The following is a 10827-nucleotide window of genomic DNA, read 5'->3' on the forward strand; positions in this document are numbered from 1 at the left end:
GCCTAGGGTGTTTGGCTGTATTATGAGTGACTCAAATAGGTCCAGGAAGGCACTTTGTGGTTTTCATGGTTCATGTTGGTGGACCTGTAGCTAACAATGACATGGAGGAGAGTTTCTCCTACAGTTTGTTGGACTTGTAATAACTGTACTAAGTCATACTGCTGAACCAGTCTTGAGGTGTACTTGTCTTTTATGAAAATGGATACACTTCGTCCTTCGGTTCTTTCACATTCATTTTGCAGCATGAACATGTGGAAGGCATTATAGCCTTTCATGACCAGAGCACGCTCTGTGGCCCAAAACTGTATCTCTGTGACTGCACAAACATCAACATCTTCTCAAGTAAAAAGTTTCTCCATTGAGTGCAGTTTCTGATTTAGACTCCTAGCATTAAGAAGCATAACCCTGAGTTCATCTTTTGAGGATATGTTCATGTCAGGAAGTTTGTTCTTATGACATTGTCTAAAATAATTTACTATGGGGGTGGCAAGTACTTTGGTCAGTAACCAAAACGTGAGTGGTGACAGATAAAGACCATCCCTGGCAAAGCAACATTATCTGTTGACCATATCCTCCCAGCCTGGCAACTACTTGATCCCCTCAGGAGTGACACCAGAATCTAAGCCAATTGTTGAAGTTGATAATTCTTTTGTTTTTTATTGAGGCATCATCCTGAGTGAAGGTAAAATGCTGCTTAGGGTGACTCACATATCTGTCTGGCACACATAATCTGAGAGGTCAGTCATATCACTCTTCATACAGTCCAGTGTGGTATGTCTCAAGTAATTTACTCCAAAATGGAGTACAACAGAGGTGTAACTGTGGTTGTTGTTGAGAGACTTAAGTACATGAGTGACTTTGAGGATCCTGGCACCTGACAGGCAGCTGACTGTGACTTTCTCCTTGTACAGCCTGGTGAGGGGGGCATCTGTGTGTCTCACTAAGGATTTGCCTATGACCAAGACATTGGTTTTGAGGTGTTTTGCCTTAAGGGCTTAATGGCTGAGACAATGATACATTTGCTTTTATGTGTAGTGGATTCCTTGGAGATTGTTATGTATGCAGAAGGTTTGCATTTGTAAGGTCTCTGCTCATTCAATAAGGTTCTAATGAGTACCTCTACATAAGTTAGTTTATGTGTTGTGGGCTTGGTTTGCTGAGGAGGTGAAGTGTGTGTGTGCTGACAACATGTTTGATATCTGGTTCATTGTTACCTGAGACAGAGAGAGAGAGAGAGAGAGAGCATTTATTCTAGATTCATTATATACTTGCATCTCTCACATATTGTATTGGTATGGTTTAGGAGTACATGGTTTTCACTATACATGAGGCAATAAAAACCTAGCTATGTAAAAACTCAAGTATCCTTATTAAGCATATATAGATGGTCATTGCTAGAAGAGTTATTTTGTGAGCAGCAACAACTGGGCCTGTCTATGAGGGACACAGGTGTCACCTCAGAGGCTGAAATAGGCACCTACTGCATGTGGAGAAGTGCTGGTCAATGACCCTGTTCAATCACAATCTTGACTACTGGTTTGGTAATTGTACAGTCACCTCTGACCTGGCAACTATGGCCATCATGGACAGGACCAGCTGATGCTGCTCACAAATACACTCTGCTACAAACAACCATCCAACTATGTTCAGTAAGGGTACTTGTGTTTTTACACAGCTAGGTTTCTACACACCATAGTGCTATTAGTCTAGTAGCCTCATATGTACCTATGTTGGCCTCAATACCTGTTGTCCCCCAAATGGCGTGCTGATGTCATCTACTAAAAGTTAACCAGCACTCCTGTATAAATCAGACTTGTGCCATGGTGCTTGTGTTATGTAATATGTTCTGTATTCTGTGTACTTAGATAGGCAGGGGTTCTGTTCTCACTGCAGTCAACTGTGTGTGTCTAGACAGAAGAGCAGAAGTATGTATCCCACAGTTACTACTCCAATGGCATGGATTGCCAGTATTTTATTACTTGCACATGCCTACATATCCATTTCATGCAGGACCCCAATCCCTTGTCTCCCATATGGCCTACTGATGTCATCTACTATAAGTTCACCTGCACTCCTGTATAAATCCAACTTGTGCCATGGTGCTTGCATTAAGTACTGTGGTCTGTCATCTGTGTACTTAGATAGGTAGGGGTTCTATTCTCACTGCAGTCAGCTGGGGGTGTGCGAGTGTGAGAGCTGTTGCTTGATATTACAGAGAGCCTTTTACATCAGCATGTGGAAGACTGTTATTACCATTTTCTCCTCACCAGGACACTGCTGATGCAATCAGTTATAAAGTGTTGTCTGACACACACCAAGTCAGACAAACGCTATGTTGCTGGTGTAAAGTACTGTGTTCTGTAGTCTGTGTACTTAGATAGTTATGCATTCTGTTCTCAGCCTAGTCAACTGGGAGTGTGGGTGTGAGATGTTGCTTGACATTACAGAGAGCTTTTTACACCAGCATGTGGAACACAGTTATTAGCATATTCTCTTCACCAGGCACTGATGATATTATCAGCTAAAAAGTGTGGTTTGACACACTTCAACTCAGACTTGAGCTGTGGAATTGGTATAAAGTAATGTGGCCTGTAGTCTGTGTATATAAAAAGATAGGGAAAGATGAGTGTGTATGCTCTGTTGTTTAATATTACAGAGACTGATCCACCAGCATGTGGAGCACTGCTATCTTGTCCCAACACACACTGCTGATGTCATAGCTATAATCACATTTTTGGATATGCAGTAGTCCCACCAGGGCAGGATCAAAGACTTGCCTGGGGGCCAGGCAGACATCACATCATCCTATAAAATAAAGTTTACAGTGACATGTTTTTTAAATTAGCAGCATACATCATGGCATGGTGTATAGGCCCTGTGTTATCTTGCTGAGAAAACCCTGTGGTCTTTCCAGCAGCTACATATGTCTGGTGAGGTACATGTGAAAAACAGCATTATACTCTATTAGTGCTGTAATGCAGTTTGACTACAGTGCTGTCATACAATCTTAAGATAAGATGTTAATATGATGGGATGACTTATGATGTGCACAACACAGGCTTTCAATAGCAGTTTGGACACTTGGTGGTCAAAGTTAAGATTGCTATCTAAATGTGTTCCCAGTTATTGCATCACTTGGTTGCTGCATAGCAGAACTGTTGTCAATGCTGTGATTAACATTGAACTCCACTTTTCAGACAGACAACATTACAAGCACACATTTCTGCATTTATTTGTAGATCATGTACCTTTGACACCATTCAGTTATGTGTTAGCTCCTCCTGTACTATGTTATCATCATTGGTAGACTCAATGATTGTACACAATATGCAAGACTCAGCAAACTTGATAAGCCAAATGTGATATACATTAGCCTGAACTGTCAATAAATACAGTTCAAACAGTGAACAGCCACGAACAGATCCCTGGGTTTGCCAATGGTGACAGCTACTGGTACAGATTGATTGACCAACTGTCACAGGATTTGTTCTGTCAGTGAGCAAATTTTTTGCCCATCAACTGATGTAAGGTTTAATCCCCAGCATGGGGGTTTTCTCAATGATAACTGTGTGTGTGATTGTGTCAAAACCCTAGGCCAGATCACATTAGGTAGTAATTACTGTCTTTCCTTCATCCAGGCCTATCCCACAGAATTAATGTGCTGTTACAAGATCACAGATCAGCTATGGTATGGCCCAGCACATGCACCTTCCTGATATGGTGGAACACACAGTTCAACATACAGTCCACCACATGGCCTATGCTTCCCTACAAGGCTGTACATCAACATGCATCCACCTGCATTTGGGAGACAACAATTGATGCATGCATGCATGTATAGAGACATCCTGACTTTCCTCGACTGTGAGGTACAGCAACATGTCATCATGGACCTCTTCTACATGTATACTAGTAATATTCCAGATGTATGCAACAAAGCTGTGTGAGTTATTATTGCTACATCAGGTCAATTACATCTGATAGTTGTCCTCAAAGAAGTCATCAAGGGCATGCATGATGACAATAGTATCATCTTGTGGAACTTGACCAGGTCAAGGAATTTGACCCAAATCCTCACTGAGGTATTCAGTCAACACTGTCATGTAGCCATAAACAGCTATATCACCGAATGGTTAGACCTGCGTATGACATATGTGTTATCTGACTATATTGAAATGTGTGATGTGACATATATCTCAGGTCCAGTGATCAGATCAGTGCATCAGCGGTGTCTGCTAGGCCCTTGTCTACCCCTCAGTGATGGACATCACAGATGACATCTACATTTTTTGTGTCAAAACAGCTGCCTGAAAGACTACAGATTGTGGGCAATCATTGAATACAACGGTGATATTAGTATAATACACACAGTATCAACACATACCAGAGACTGCTGCCACACCCATGACAACACCTACATTGATGAGACACATGGAGGGATGTGTTGCTTCAGGAAACAGACATAACACCCAAGTATAATGTGGACATCACACCCTATAATCTGACCAATAGGTATGTGACCTGTGTCCTGGCGTAGAGGGTAAATGGTACATCCACCAGCATGTGGTCACAGTGCTGACTACTCCCTTGACTGTAACGCACGTACTGAGTATGTGAAGGGCATGGACATCAGAGGCCATAATAACTTTATGGCTCCCAGACTTCATCACACCAATAACTGTGTACAATGCACCCTTCTTCAAGTACTTCCCTACAAATCTTCAAGTAATGTGTAACTGAAATGTACCACCTTTGTCACAGTACATTGTTACATAACTTATTGTCCATACCTAGGTGTTCTTTCTGTGTAATATACATGACTGCCTGATGGTGCTGAACAATCATGTTGTTACACCAGATGCATGGGTGTTACCTGTTCACTTTATGCACACATTGCATACATAGGTATTTGACAACATTAATGGCATGTATATCATTTGTGACAGTGTAAATTGTACCACTGAGATATGCCATGCACACAAGGCAATTAGCCTGTAGTGTCCATACTGTCACATACAGGTATAGCAGTGTCCCCCCTAACACCTCATGCAGATACTACAGTACCAGGACAATGGTATGGTTACTGTAAGCAACCAAATGGAGAACGAGCCAAGTTAAATGATTTATTCAATCCACAAAAATCAAGTAATGCGTTATTAACGCTGTAAATATCCTTGGTGTTTTCGTAAAAAAACTTCATGAGATACACACACTTGAATGCCTTAACCTTATTTAAATAGTGAGCTAAAATGATGAAATGGAACACCATTGGACGAACAATTAATTAATTAAATGGTACTAAAGAAGAAAACATGAACAATTTGTTAAAAAATAATAGATAAAACTGTTAAAATCCCTAAATGCCAATAGATCTAACTTTTATAAGAAACACAACTATATTTATACTTAAAAATGTATGTGTGCAATACATAATACAGTCTTTAACATAAGAAGCCACATTTTTGTGGATTGAATAAATCATTTAACTCGGCTCATTCTCAATTTGGTTGCTTACAGTGAATTGTGGCACTGTTTCTTAGTAATTTACATTCACTGACATCTTTATTTTGGTTATTGGTCGTGTGTGAGATGGCTGAGCAACCAGGGGTTGAGCCTGAGGATGAATTCAGAGGAGGTGAAAGGGGTGAATTTCACAAAATGATCGGACAGCTATCACAGTTAGTAGAACTGTTAACCCCAGCCTGCCAGTCCATTGTTATGTTGATGTCAGGTGTTCCTGGCAACCAGGAAATGCTGAGAAGCCAGCACAGGATGGCACCTATGGGTTTAGTAGCCTCACAGTGTTCTTTTGTTGCTAAAAGCCCATCTCTGGTCAACGAATTAACGGATCTACCTAATCTTTTTATAACCAACGAAGAAGGGGCAGGAACTCAGGCGAGGGATACGACAGTTATCAGCGCCACTTCTAATGCTAAAAAAGGTGATTTACCTACTAACATTGCTCCTAACATTAAAACTGTTTTCAGTTTTAATGACATTATTAGAAAGAATTATGACTTTAACAGTAAGCTGAACAAAACTAAAATGGACAGCAGAATTCTTTCCTACAAAGAGAATTTAGACAAGCTGTATTTTTTGACTGACAATTATAAAAGTATTGATTGTGACAATGTGTATTTAAATGAATGCCTTAAATGCAAAATTGTTCCTAAGGGACTGAGAGTTTGTAAATATACAGAGTACAAGATGGCTTTGAATTTCACTCGAGTCTCATTACCATTTTTGATAATTGTGGCTTAGAGATTGTTAAAGCTATTAGGGATGAGAATGATAGGGAGAAAATGTTTTTAATGAAAGAAATGGAAAAGACCAATGAATGTATACTTAATGACTTGTTGTTTACAGTCGAGTGTGAAAAGGCCAAATACTATGACATTTTTGAACAAGTGGAAAGGAAATGTACCAGTAATGTAGTTAGAAAGCAGGGCAAAATTGAAAGGGACCTTAAGGAATACAAGGAAGGTACAGCATACCCCAAACCTAGACCTTTTTTAAATTTAGGGAACAGGACACAAGGGGAATTAACAACAGCCATTCACCTGATGATGGTCACCAGTTTGGTGAACCTGATTACGGTCAGTGTAATTACCAAGGAGAAATCCCTTTAGAACATTCTTACCCCCCACCCCTCAGGAGATACAACAGAATATGGAACAAACCACAAGTGTATTACAATTACAACAATTACGGGAACAATCAGGGAAGGAAAACATGGTATTAGCAGAACATAATTCTGAAGTTATTTCTGTAGTGGGTAATGCTTATTCATTTAAAGGCTACAATATTTTCAACTACAGTGGTCTTTCTATTAACGCCGAACACTTCAATTTATTTTCTAAAGGTTTCAAGTTCATATCATCAAGAAAGGTCAATGTGGCTAGGGCTATAGTTGACTTGAAGCTTTTTATTAGGAAAAAGAATTTAGCTATATTTTTTAATAATCATAAACATATTAATACATCATAAACACCTTTGAGGAGAAAGCGTGCTTTTAATCCCCCCCCCTCCACCCACAACTTAAAAATCTAGAAAGTATTATGGAAAGGGAAATTAGGAAGGAAATCCAGAACCACAGGATTCATCCTAATCTTTCCAAGGACGAGAAAGATTTACTTGATTCCCTAAAAATGACCATACTATGAGAATTATGCAGCCTGATAAAGGTGGAGGGACTGTATTGATGGATAGCATTGTTTATGAGTCCAAAATGAAGGATGAACCTAGCAATTCTTCTAAATATGCCTTGGCTTCTATTAATGAGGTCAACATTGCCAATTCCAGAATCCACCTCATGCTCAATGATTTACTTTTAGAAAGTTCCATTAATCTGGACACAGTCAACTCTTTAATCAACAAACATCCCAGGGTTCCTTCGGTGTTTGGTATTCCGAAGGTTCACAAGAGTACACTGGATCTTCCACTAAGGCTCATTGTTTCCTCAGAAGGTGCCATCACATCGCCCCTCTCCAAATATGTTGATACCAAGCTTAAAGATCTGTCCTGGACAGGTGCAGTAGTGTTAAAGGATTCTTGGGATTTTCTTAATATTTGAAACCTGAACTGTACAGTGACAGTTTGCTTTTCATTACATTGGACATTGTGGACCTTTTTGGTAGTATACCTCATGATTGGATTGCAATGGTTGGAAGATTACATGAGGACATTTGGTAATTTTTCCAACAATGATTTTACTAATGTTCTTTTGTTCATGGAAATTATTCTCAACAACAATTACATGTTTTTTGAAGGTGAATTTTACAAACAGATCCAAGGTGTGGAGATGGGGGCCAGTTGTGCCCCCACTTATGCCAATATTGTTCTGACCTGGTGGGAACACACCTATGTTCTTAATAGTGAATTCACCAGTTGTTGGTCTCTATACAAATGCTTCTTGGATGATGTTTGTATTCTGTGGACGGCAAGCAAAGAACATTTTTTTGAATTTTTGACATTTAAAAAGAACAACCAGTTTTCTAGATTTTACTTACAACTTGAATTATGAGGTACTTAACTATCTGGACGTAAGCATTACAAAGAATAATGGCAAGTTTTCATCCAAAATATATAGAAATAATACCTTCTCAAATTCCTACCTTCATTTTAGTAGTGGGCATCCTTTTTCTCAAAAGAAAAATCGTATAAAAGGGCAAATGGTCAGGACTAGCCATATGACGTCTAATGACAAAGATTTCATTATTGAATGTAATACTGTGAGTGAAATGTTTAAAGACAGCGGTTATCCCACCAATTTAATTCAACAGGTTATTATGGACATTCGTGAAGATAGATCAAATAGATTTGCACCTGTTTTAGGTCACGATTCCTGTCCATCAACTGGATCACCCCCTCCAACACACTAACAGGAATTATGATTGGGAAGATGCATACATTTTAGATTTCAACGGAGATTCAGGAGTTATAAGAAATGTTGTTAGTAGATAATGAGATAGATTTAAAGAAATCACTGATCTAGATCAATTATGTACTAGTCAGTTAAAATTCACCTATAGAAGGGATATGAATTTAAAACATTTTTTTGAGTATGGACGTGGTTCTGGATTTTCACACCAACGCACAAGAACTGGTGCTTACAAATGCGGTGCATGTTCGCAGTGTACTTATATTTGTAATGCTTCTTCTATAGAAATTCCAAGCAGGAATAGAAATATCAGGAGCAATTGTTATTCAAACTGTAACACTAGTGGACTTGTCTATCTTGCCCTGTGCAAGGAATATAAATCCTTTTACATTGGCAAGACAGAGAGGAAACTTAAGACTCGCATGTACAAACATTTATATGAAATAAGTAAGGCCAACTTAATGCACTTTTTTGTCATAAGGTAGTTTGTCATCAAGCATTATTTTCATTTTACGTTTTGGAAGTTGTACCTAAGGAAATAAGAGGGGGCATGTGGGAAGCTAAACTAGAATATCGTGAGCTTTATTGGCAAATAATGTTGGAAGCTACTCAACAGCCAGGGCTAAATGATAGGCTTTCCATTCTGCCTGTTTTAAAACTAAGAGCTGCCAAATTGCAAATATGTTTTACATCACTAGGGGACAGCACACAATAATTGATTAAACATTACAGTTTATGCAAATTGAATTTTCTTATGTTAAAGACTATTATGTATTGCATACATACATTTTTAAGTATAAATATACTTGTGTTTCTTATAAAAGTTAGATCTATTGGCATTTAGGGATTTTAACAGTTTTATCTATTATTTTTTAACAAATTGTTCATGTTTTCTTCTTTAGTACCATTTAATTAATTAATTGTTCATCCAATGGTGTTCTGTTTCATCATTTTAGCTCACTATTTAAATAAGGTTAAGGCATTCAAGTGTGTGTATCTGATGAAGTTTTTTTTTATGAAAACGCCAAGGATATTTACAGCGTTAATCACGCATTACTTGATTTTTGTGGATTGAATGAATCATTTAACTTGGCTCGTTCTCCATTTGGTTGCTTACAGTGAATTGTGGTATTGTTTCTTAGTAATTTACATTCACTGACATCTTTATTTTGGACAATGGTATGGTTACCCTCATAGAGCATGGAGTATCATACTAGTTGACAGAGTGTGTGTGTGCAGGCTCATCTGTTATTACTCTGCATCACATATGTTATGTCAGAGGCATGAGATTAGTGGTGGTATTATTCAGATAGTGTCCATAATTGTGGTTGGTTCTTGTACTGTTTGCCATATTGTTTTACCTATGGCCCTCATGCTAGAGACATCTGCTGAGAGTACACTTACATTCAGGTATATCAGTTTGCACAGCTTCCTTTTATGCACCCTGCCTCAATTGTTTGTCAGATCCCTGATAAATGTCCTCTTCATTATTCATGTAAGGATGCTTATCTCACACACACATCCTCCCCATTGTTATAGCACTTTGTGTGTCAGTCATAGACAATACATATTCACTGTACAGTCAGTAACGTACCATATAAATATGTGCTTGGTGTTGCTGCTACAACCATCTTCCATTGACATGACCTCCTCTGCTGTACATGCGGGAGTTTAACCTGTACTCTTTCCCTATGTTCATTCCTACAGTTCATCTTTGCATCACTATTCAATACAGACACTTCTCCTGAGTGATCATTTTCTGTGGCAGTGCCATGTTTTGTTACAAATTATTAACACAGCTTCAGTAAAGAATTGCAGGAATGGGATAACACAATACTCTGCACTGTAGGCAAACTGTCCTGTACTGTGTTTGTACCATATGCTTCCCAATCATACCTCTCAAATGTCCAGATATTCCCAGGATGTCAAGATATTTCCTTATGGAATATGTGGCTTTCTGCCATATCACTGGGATGATTACTGGACTGCTGTGACTCAATATTACAGACCTTTGGGTGCATACCTTTCAACTGTCCAGATCTGTGCAGAATGTCCAGTTTTTGTCTCATACTTGTGATCTTTTTCTCATAACATGTTGTTTTCCTGGAAAATCATTAGCATGTCATTGCAGAGTGCAGTCAGTAACTGATGAGTATCAAACTCCATGCTCTTCAGAAAGGTCAAGTTTGGATGTGGAATATTAACAATCTGTCCCTATTTCTGGCTCCTTGCCTGACCCCCCCCCCCCCATTTTTTTTGGCTTTGTCCACATTTCATACTCTAAGAGGTTCTTTGTCTTCTTATTAAGTTGGCCTCTGTGCAGATAGGTTGCAGTAACAGAATGACAGCTATTTGTACAGCCATACCTCTCAGCTGTACATTTTCCAGAATATCCAGATTTTGGCTCATATTTTTGGGTGTATTTCTCATGCAATTGTGGTTTTCTG

This window comes from Protopterus annectens, chromosome 6.part0 (assembly GCF_019279795.1).
Source record: "Protopterus annectens isolate FY-2018-M chromosome 6.part0, PAN1.0, whole genome shotgun sequence".
Taxonomy (NCBI): domain Eukaryota; kingdom Metazoa; phylum Chordata; order Ceratodontiformes; family Protopteridae; genus Protopterus; species Protopterus annectens.